Raw genomic sequence first — 10,899 nt, forward strand, 5'->3', positions numbered from 1 at the left:
GACCAGCATCAGCCTGGGTAGATCTGCACTGTCTTGTCCTTTAAGCTGGTCATTAGCGCAAGCGCACGTGCACACACACACACAGACACAGAGGAGAGGTGAAATTCCACTTGCGAACTCCTAGCACTGAGCAGCTTGAAAGAGACAGGGACTCTTTTGTTAATCATTGACAATAGGACTGTGTAATACCAACAAAGGTAAGTGGTAGATTTCATCTATAAACTCTATTTTAGGCTAATCTAAGCAGATATCTCTGCACTAAATTTGCTCCCTCTTCCCACACAGATACATCTCCCTTCCTCAGGATGACTTTTTTAAAAAAACCCAGTTCCTCACTACACTACAGTTCCTTCCTTTTCTGGCATGAAAGTGTGTATTTTGTTCTATAGCATTTAGACTCAGCTTCACGGAGAAATACATTCTCCCTAATGTAGCTCATTTTAGGATCTGGAGAAAACACAATACTATAAACCCCGCATCTATTAACACACAGCTTAACTGGGGAGTAGACAGATGGTGTGAGTGTGATGACAAAAGGGCTGGGATATTTCCCCAAGTTAAGCCTTCAGCATTCCGTAGATTGGCCTGGGCTTGTTCCACAAACTCTCCAGTCTTCTTCTTTGATCCAAAGATTGTCCACCTCCAAGATGAAATGTCTAGATGTGTGTCATTTGTCTTCTGGCCTGGACCATGCATTTCCATTGAACACCACACTTGAAAAAGCAGAGCATAATGTCTCTGGTATTTAATATCTCCCGGAGCCCGGTGAGAATTCTGAAGTAGAAGCCCCATCCAGGGCTTCTGTCGTAGTATACTTTGAATAATAAGGGCGAGTTTGGATGAAGATACATTTATGGTTGTAATTCTCTAGTCATCGTCTGCAGCATGGAGCCTTGTACTTGATGCTATGGCTCAGCTCTTAAAAAGAATTCTGTAAACATTTGTTTTCTATCCTGGACTTTTCTTCTTCCCTCTCTGTGCTCTTCATGTGGTCTGTAAAGATTTGTCTACTTTTCTCCCAAATTCAAATAGCCCCAAGTGAATGAGAGGGTCTAGAAATCTTTCATCTTTGTCATAATGAGGAGAGCACACAATAGCTGAGAGCAGGACGACGGAGCCAGATGATTTGGTCTATATCACTCTTTGGTTGTTTGTCTCGGTCAAATGATTCTACCTCTCTGCACCTCAGTCTTATCATCTGTAAAATGGAGATAAGAATTGCACCTATTTCATAGGGTGGCTAGGAGAATTAGATGAAATATATATATATATATATATGAAGTTCTTAGAACAGTGCCTGGCCTAGTACAATATGGACATCTCAGCCATCACCATCATCATGATGAAAGGCCCAGTCTCAGGCTGTCCCAGGAGGGCTCAGGCCCTCCTCTCTTGTGCAGGATAACTATTTAACTGAGGAAAGGTTATGAAAAGTGAAAGTGAAAAGAGAAGTAGGAGCAAGGGATATTTTCTTTTATGTGAAACTTAAAGCCTAATTACTTGTGGTGGTTTTCAAATATTTTTTCTTCTTTTAAAAGATGGAGCCCAATGCCCCTCTTCTTGAGTGTGGTTGTATTTAGTGACTCTGATGAATAAAATGCAGCAGAAGTGATGGTGCATGGTTGGGTCATAAAAGGTACTGTAGCTTCCTCTGTGCTCTTCCTCTTGAATCACTCACCCTGAGGGAAGTCAGCTGCCATGTTGTGAGGACACTCAAGCAGCCCTGTGGGGAGGTCTGTTTGGTGAGAAGCTGAAGCCTCTGCCAACAATCAGTCCTAATTTGCAAGAAATGTAAATGAACTCTGGAAACAGATCCTCCAGCCCCATTCAAACTGTTGGCAGACTTGGCCAACAAGTTGACTGCAACCTTATGAGACACTCTGAAGCCGAATCACTCATCTAAGCTTTCCAGGATTCCTGAACTACAGCAAATGCATGAGATAATCAATGTTTATTGTTTTAAGGCAATACATCTGGGGGTGATTTGTTATGTAGCATAGATAACTAATACAGTATCTAACAGATCTATCTCTGTACTTTGGACACAGACTAGTGTTTTTAAGGTAAAGCCTCTGGAGGAAGGCACCTTTTATGATTACTTAAAACTCATTTGAAAATGCCACCAGAATGACCTCACATGTTGTGAAAGAAGCACTGCGTAACTGCATCAGGGTCAAAATCTGTGAGCCCTAGTGGTGGTTTCCATTTCTTGCTGGTAACCTGACCCCAGAAAAGTCACTTAACTTTGGTAAGGTTCTGTTTCCTCACCTATAAAATTATCTTAATGATAATTACTGCCTCACAAAGTTGTGAAACTCAAAAGCAAAAGGGCTTTATAAATATAAAGTGGCACATAAATAAATGTGAGAAGGGATGACTGCATCCTATAATATGGTTGTATAGGCTGGCTAACTGGGTCATACTATCGTTTCAAGTGAAGGAACCTCAGACATGGAAAGAACCTGGATCTGGTTTCACAATCAAGTACTATTTATCTCACTAACATGGCCACAAACACACTTTCATCTTTACTCTGGCTGATTGGATGCTGAGAAAGATTTTCTTTAGGGGGAGAAAGCTCAGGGAAAGAAAAAAAGGTACAAAGGAGAGAAGGGACCCTGAGTTTTGAGTTAGGACCGAGGGTTTGGAATTCCCCCTTTATCTTTCTTTTGAGAACGGGGGACACAACTCTCTTCCCGAGACAGTCAAGGGGGCCAGAAGGCAGGAGACAGAGGGAATAAGTGATAGGCACTGAAGCTGCTATTGGTTACCTGGGATGAAGGGAGGAAGGGAGGCAGCACATCCCTAGAAAAATAAAGGAAGGCCCCCCAAAGTCAGTAGAGCTGATTCTTGATTAAGAGAAAAGTTCCTGTAAGACCTTGCTCCTTCCAGAGTGAGCTTGGGCGTTACTTGCCAATTGAAGTCGATGGGCAGAGAGTTCCTCTTCTCTGCCCGACTGTACTCTAGTACATCCCTTCCAACACAGCAGAAGCAGAGAAGTCAGTGCACCAGGCTAACAGTAAGAACTGCAAGTACAGTTGAAGACTAGGGCTTTATGCCTTTGGCTAAGAAGCCAGCCTGGTGCCAGCCTAGGTATTCTGATAAAGGTAATTACAAAGAGGAAAGGGACTGCAAAGGCAAGTACGAAATCAGCACACTGTCATCAACCCCCTTGATACAGAGAGTAAGGCAGAAGTGGATGATTTCAAGGGGCTTTGCTTTTGGCACACTTAAGGTGACTGTGTCAGCCAGGGATCCATGCTCTACCGAGAAGGATCATGGTGTCCAGTAGGCTTGCCTGCTTTCCTGCCTCCTTCCCTCCCTGTCTCCTCTTCTTCCCCTTCCTCTTCCCTCTCCTCCTCCTTCTTCTCCTTTACAGTACAGTGTTCTGGTATTTCACCCAGGGGAAGAATGTGCCTCAAAGAGACTTGAAATGCCAGAGTGGGTGACAGTTTGGACAGAGCCACAACTGCACTATCTCTTGGAAAATTAAAACACAGAATAGTCAGACTGCAAGGGCACAGGCTCAGGTGCTTCTTGTTTACTGTTGTATCCCCAGCACAGTGCCTGGCACATGGGGGGTTTTCAAGGAATATTTCTTGAATGTACGTACACATGTGTGCACGCACACACATATACACACACACACCAATTAAGCCACAGGGAACTTTGCACTTTCTTGAAGGTCTTTAAGAAAATGACAGACCTTTAATGTAACCTTCTCCCATCTCCCTGCCTGGAGGCAGAGAACTGATCTCCAAGCTATTGGGAATCTCATTTAGCTTTGAGTATTTATGTAAACATCCGACAAGCTGCTGTAAAAATACATGTGAAGAGTTTAAGTAGCAAATGGGTGAATTCAATGTAAAGATTTTTATGGGATAAAATGGAAGATCAAGTAAAGGTATTATACAGTTACTTTAAAATAGCTTTGAAATAAAATCTTCAGCATAATCGTTTGTAGTAATGTATGTCACTCTCCAAGGCACATGGGTTATAATTATGCATAAAACAATAAATAAGCAGAGCACTTATTGACCATTTATAATACTCTTTGCAGCTGAAACGCATGTCTCGTTCACTGATTCCATCAGAGAGTCTGCAATACCAAACTTAGTTTTCCAGCAATATTTTCTTTGGGACAAAAATCTGCGAAGATATAAATTAATACAACAAACTCCTATATGATTTAACTGGTGTTTCCTGCTGTTAGGGGATTCTGGCTGTCTAAGACTTGGAAGCATTTCTCTTGGTCCCCTTCCATCTCTGTCATGCTATTCCCAGTACCTGAAGAGCCTGGATAGTGGAGAACTTGGCATCTTCAGAGACCTCTCTGTGGTGAACTGATCCCTGGAGAGGCTGTGAGAGGTGTGAGCAGCCTGTGCAGGAGATCTTGCTGCAGGTAGGTGGTGGTGGGTTTGAAGTCAACTTCCTCTTGACCTGTTGGTCAAGGTTACAATTAAGCTGTTTTCTTTAGTCCACTTCCTTTCCTTTCTTCTAGAACAGTGAATTTAGGAGCTCCTGGTCTTCCCTCCACATGCCCCCGACCCAGTTAACTTCTGTATTGAAAGCCAACAGCCAATGATCACTTTTATTTCCAAGGGGAAGGTTTAAATTTTTTTTTTTTTCTGAAGAGAGGGTCATGAATCTAGGATCTAAGGAAGATGAGGGATAAGTAAGTCCAGACCTCAGGTCTCTTAAACAAAACGATGAAACTAGAACTATCTCCCACCCCCCATAGTTCCTTATACCCATCTTCCCAAGTGGATATGAATTTATCCACTTACAATGGCTTCATCATTCAACAACTTTTCTTCAGTACCTTTTCTATATTGATGACAGCCACCCCACTGTCTCCTAGCTGCACGGGCAAGCCTTGAAAAGCCCTTTGTGTGGTACCTTCACTCCCTCCAAATCGGGGAGATCCTTACCTGGGGAGTGGGGGTGTGGTCTGTGAGTCTCAGCTCCACAGCCTAAGTTGGGGCTGTCTATTTGACCTGGTCCTACTCCGCTGGGCAGAAAAGTCGCTTTCCTTTTAAGGCTCTGTTTCCTGGATCATACCTTTTACCTGAATTGGCACCGTGAGGCTCTCTTTAAAGGACAGGGACTGTATAAGAGCAGAGAATGAGGGAACACAGCCTCCCCAGGGGAAAAGGGCTGTATCTGGTGTGGGAAGGTTTCCCGGAATGGGACAAATGTTCCTTCCTAAAGGAAAAGTTTGGCATGTTTTTTGTGTCCCACCTACAGGCAGGGCCTGAAATAATCTCGCCAAAGCCTGGGAGGTTGTGCCTGGCCTAGGCCTCCTGGAACTTTCTGTACAGGTGATGACAGGGCTTGAAGGCCAGGAAGTCTCAGAAGTCCTTCTAGTTCAAAAAGGGCCTGGAAACAAAAAATGGTAAGTTTGCAGGGGCTGAGGTTCCCTTTGAATCATAAAGTTCTGAAGGAGGCAAATTGGAATTCATCCTGATTAAATGAAAGACAATTTAAAAAACAGTTTGCCTCATTCTATTTGCTCTGAAAGGGATTCTCCACTGAGAAATCCTATATATAGGCTCGAGCTGCGTCCTCTCTTGTCTCTCTAACTTGCACCCTGTGGGTCCTTGAGCCCAGGGGTACAAAGAGGGGCAAGCGTGCACGAGAATGTCTGGTGGGGGAAGGCCAGCGGTGGTACCTGCTGAGTGCATGACACGAGGATTGAGGCAGGTAGAGCTCACTGGATGGGTTTGCTTCTCTAGTTTGCTTCCTGACGGCTTTAAGCCCAGGGGGCGGCGCCTCTGTGGACACCTGCATCGCACATCCCATCCTCCCAGGAAGCTCGGGCGCTTACCCTCAGGGACAGGTGCTGCAGGTCCCGGACCCCTTCAGACCCCCCTAGAGCGGGAAAGGGCGCCTGTGGCCGCAGCCTTCCGTCGTCAGGCTGTCCCTTACTTTATAGACCCCCTCTTCTCGTACTCTCTCCTCTGAGACCCTCCCAAGATATGCAATGAGCTAAAATCCAGTCACTGGACAGCGGGTCTCAGGGTACTCATCTCCGCACATCACCAGACTCTCGCTACCATGTTCTCTAGCTTTCAGAGGTGACAAGGCCCAGGAAATTCTACAGAGTTCGGCAGTGGCAGGCACCAGGTTTCTCTCTCTGGTCCCGGTTCTGCCTTTTGGCAAATTCCTTACTGACAGCCCAGCCAAACGAAGTGTGTTTGGGATTCAGGACGTTGGTCGCGCCACACCTGGCCCCAGTTCGCTTGAGCCGGGGGCAGGAGCCAACCCCGGGCCTGTAGCAGGCCCAGCCGCTGGGCACAGTCCTGCGGGGGCCTGGGGGCTCCGCTTGCCATTGCCGCGTGTGCGCAGCCAGTCGGGCTCCTTTCTGTGGGACAGCTTCCCACTGAAACGACAGGGCTCGCGACCGACCAGATGGGGGCCCACCGATAGTTCCGAGCCCCGCGGTACTATCTTCCTTTGATAACGCTCTCCCCAGAACTGATCCTCTCGCAAACCGACCCCCCCTCCCCAACACACACACTTGACAGCGCGGCTTCGCAGAGGAATTAAAACCAGATACCAAGGGCAGAGCCGAGCACGGTCCACTCTCCTTTCTTTTCCACCCTTAGGAGTTTTAGGCCGAGCCTGGCAGCCCCAAGTAGGCGCTGCGGCCCGGGCGCGACCCCTGTAGGCTGGGCGGGCTGTTCAGGCGCTCGGGATCCCGGCTGGGGCTGGGCCCACGGAGGCCGAGCGCGCCCCCTGCAGGCATGGCGAGGACCCCGACGTCCATGCGCGTTCCGGGCGTGTTGGCCGCGCTCCTCTCGGTCCCGGGTTAGTCTGCGCCTCTGGCGTGGTCTGCGCACCGCGCCTTTGCTGCCGCCTGCCTGGGGAATGGTCCCCCTTCTGGGCCTCCCCAGGTCGCGGAGCTGCAGTGCGGGGGCAGTAGACGTCACGTGTGCAATTTGTGACGGGCCCTCTTCCCTGAGCTCCTGCACACAGACCTTCTAGGCGCACCACGCTCGCTTCCGCGTTTCCTGTCTTTTCTCCTTGCTTAACACGAGGAAACCGTTAAGTCCACCGCAGCCATGCTGGACTTCACCATTATAAAAAACGCTATTAAATGATATATTTAGAGAAGTATGTGCGCAGGTGTGTACAAAATTCTCTCTCACACACACACTCCTGATCTTCTCCTACCGATTCTCCCCTCAGTACTGCCTCTCCCCTCTTCCCTGCAGCTCCCACCAGGTATGTTCTAGAACAGACACAGGTTGCCAGCGCCGTCCACCAGCTGTCCCGAACATCAGTTACAAATCTCCTCGAGGGACGAAAACATCTGTTCGGGTAGAGGCTGGAAGCCGAGGCGGCGGGTGTCGCGCGGCAGGTACGCACCACACTCCGGCGCGGCGCCAGGGAAGAAGGGCCCCTGACAGTCATGAAGGATTATCGAGATCGAAGATGCCCCTCGCGGAAGGGCACCGCTAGGGCGTGCCGCGGCCTCTCACGCCCTGCCGCACCGCGGCCTCTCACGCCCTGCCGCACCCACCTCCGACCTTTATTCTTTCCCCACCACCACTAGGCTCGTATGGGGCCCTTTCCTCCACCCTCCACGTTCGCTCCAGAGAAAGGTTTGCGCGCGCACCCCTGTCGCCGAGCGCGCCGGCTGGGTGCGGGTGGAAGGGCGCGGCGCGGCGGCGGCGCGCTGCGGGCGCAGGAATGGGGCGCTGTGGCCCGCGCGCTGCCGGCACCCCGGCTCGTAAACACCGCCGAAGAGCGCGTTTGAGCCGTTCTTCCAGAGACAGGGAAGGTAGGCAGGGCCGCCCGCAGTTACGAGTACATTTTTTGTTTAGTTACATTTTACTAGGTAGTACGCGTACCTGGTGAAAAGAAATTCAAGCGGGACAAAAGGATGCGCATGCAAGCAGGTATTTGAATATAACCTCCTGGGTGCCTTATCTGTGAAGTGTCCAAGCTCTTGAATTTCTGGGCTCAGAGAGACGTTCGTGGGTCCCTTGCCCACAGACTCGGGTGGGGGGCTGTTTCCCGAGTCATCCACAAACGCTGACGATTTCTCACTTGGTAGTTTCTCATGGCCCCTGCTCAGCAGCAGTTCGCTGTGTGGTTCTCAGTAGAGCGGCTGCTTGTTCAGCCGGTTCTAGTTGAGCATAACTAGCTCTGTGACTTCAGAAGTGAGGGTTCCTGGTATCAAACGCTCATTATTGACTACCTTGATGGCCAGTACGGGAGGGAGTATATGGGGGAGGGAGCGGCTTCATTTTTCATTTTCCCATTCCATTCACGGTGAACGTATTAATGGTTGATAAAATGTAGTTTGTGACTGTAATTTGGGGACTGAGCTGTCCCAATAAATGTCACAAGATATAATACAAAAAGTACCCTCCAACTGTATGCGGGACTGTATTGCTCTCAGTTTTGGCTACGGATGCACTAAAATAACCTGTTAACACACACCAAAGTGCATCCCTATAATAACCTCCTCAATCATTTATTAAAACTCGTGTCAAGCAGGCCCGTATAATTCATCTCTATGCAAATACATCAATGTCAGGCCATTAGTGTATTGCTCAGGTTTTTATTAAAGTGCATTCTTTTTAATTCAGGCCCGTAAAATACGAGCCCCATTGCTCAAGAATTATAGCAACTATTAGAGTAACATATGGGCAACATGCACTCAGAAAATAAAAACCAACAGATAAAGTGGCAGGGTCACATCGCAGGAGCAAACACTTAACAAAATGGCAGTGGGGTAATAGATTTTTCTCCCAGAGCCTTTGCAGGAGGGTGTCATGGGCATCAACACCTCGGAAAACGCAAGAGCCTCGAAGTTACTCTGCCCTGTCCCAAGCCCAGAACTCACCCTAGAAGGCCTTTAGGAGTTAAGAGAGGAAAAGCTTTCAGAGGTCCTGTCTGGCCTCATCTTTCGCTTTGAGGATTTCAACATTCACCAGAGAGAAAAGTCAGTGTAGGCTGTATAGTTCAAACCATTGTCTGCCTTCTAATCTCCCCACCTCGTCCCTCCTTCGCCCCCCCCTCCCCGCCCCCAGGCCAAGTCTCGGTGCAAGCTAACACGACCGGGAGCCCCACCCCCCACCTCGGAGTACTTTATGAGATGTTCTTCCCCACCTTGTAGGAAAATTAAGAAGAAATGAACAGGGCCCAGGAAGGCCCGGGGACTTTCTGGTAAATTTCCTCCTCACGTGTAGAAGCCTGGAGAAAAACTTTCTATAAAATCAATCCATGGCTAAATAGTACGGACATTTCCTTTAAACTCCCGACTCAGAAGAAACGTAGTGACCTCTGCCCGCTCCACCCCTTTCTCCCTCCCTTCCCGCAGGGCGCCCGCCAGTTTTCCTGGTTTGAACGCTTTGGTGTAAATTTTGCTAAACCAGGACAAGCCCTATCTAGGTTGACCCCGGAGGGCCTTCGCTATTTTTTGTACCGATTACAGGGGATGGTGTGGGGAGCCCTGTATGCCTTCACCAACGCCCAACGCAAAGGTTTGAGGTGGGGTCAGGAGAAGGAGGGAGGGAGGAAGGGGAGAGAGAGAGAGAGAGAGAAAGAGAGAGAGAGCTATCAAGCCCAACTGAAAGCAGCCGCTGACAAATCTAATAGAGAAGTCAGCAGCAGCAAATTCAGTTTTTTATTTTTAATTCCATTAGAACAATCAACGTCTAGAGGCCTAAAAATAAACCTCAAATCCAAAACACAACAGAGCTCTCACAGAAAAATAGAGAGAAAAGGGGAAAAAAACTCTTAAGAACAATCTCCCAGATTTAATGAGAGAGTCGCCCACATCCTCATCACCCCAGCATGGTAATTGAGCAGATCTATTAACTTGTTACACTAGATTTGTTTAAAGAGACTATTACACAGTCATTTAATCAATTTGTTACACTGGAGGTCCTGACTTATGAGACACTTGCCTTATGATTCCTTAATGACTGAATTAATTTGTTTTAATAAAACCAACATTGTGTACAAGTACATTTCTAGAAATGTAATTTTGGAGACGGAACAGTCCAATGCTTCATCTGATTAGGTCCTTTCTATGGTTTATCAAAGTCTGTAGTTTCTGACATAGCTGCTTGTATGGAGTATTTTTCTTTTTTATAGCGCCATTAATTTAATATGGATCATTAGTTCTTTATACACATGCATGTTCTGACAAATGTACCCAATGAATAATGCAGCTAATGTGCTTAGACCCAAATGCATCACATCATAAACAGAGACCTCTGCAAAAATAACAACAATGAAATAAAACGCCACCTCTAGACACCGTGGTCAGCATCAGGCTAGCATTTCAAGTTACACTTAAGCACTGTTTTGCAGAGCAAGACATGTTTGGCCCCGGGATTATATCAACATAACCAACTGGGTCTAACTATGTAGTGAACACAAATAGATTTATGGTGAATTAAGGTTGTCTTGAGAGCAGATGCAGGACAAGAAAATCGGTTTTGCTCTTGATGGAAACTGACGTGTGTAGAATAAAATGTAAATAAACACAAAGTCCCCAAGAAAAGAGACTTGATGTTATTGATTATGTAAAATAATTGGGACATTACAAATGATAATGTACTACAAATTGTTGGTATTTATGGCTGGATATTTTTGCAGGAAGAAATGATTTAGGCTGTGAAACACCACTTGAAAAATGGGGCATGATCTGAAGGGCAATAAAAAAATTAATAATGGAGGGAGTGTAATGATCAGTTTGTAGCTGATAACTGATATAAATGGTAACTGAATGAGCCTGCTGGCGAGGTAAACATTTGAGCCTACAGGAGTATGAGGCAAGTGATGGCCCTGCATGATCACTCGAGGTAAAAAGTGCTTCTGTATAATCTGTAACTAAGCACAGAAGCCAAATATTGACTAAATAGCTTAACAGTTATT

The 10,899-nt window shown here is 47.1% G+C and overlaps 1 long non-coding RNA gene across 1 annotated transcript; it reads right to left on the reverse strand.

The window, feature by feature from the left end:
- Positions 1-1,652: 1,652 nt before the first annotated feature.
- LOC116669335 lies at positions 1,653-10,558 on the reverse strand. The gene is made up of 3 exons (XR_004326702.1): positions 10,478-10,558; positions 9,257-9,261; positions 1,653-1,664 (listed from the first exon to the last, which is right to left on the reverse strand). It is a non-coding gene; the product is annotated as an uncharacterized LOC116669335 (long non-coding RNA).
- Positions 10,559-10,899: the final 341 nt, after the last annotated feature.

Source organism: Camelus ferus, chromosome 2 (genome assembly GCF_009834535.1).
Source record: "Camelus ferus isolate YT-003-E chromosome 2, BCGSAC_Cfer_1.0, whole genome shotgun sequence".
In the NCBI taxonomy this organism is placed as follows: domain Eukaryota; kingdom Metazoa; phylum Chordata; class Mammalia; order Artiodactyla; family Camelidae; genus Camelus; species Camelus ferus.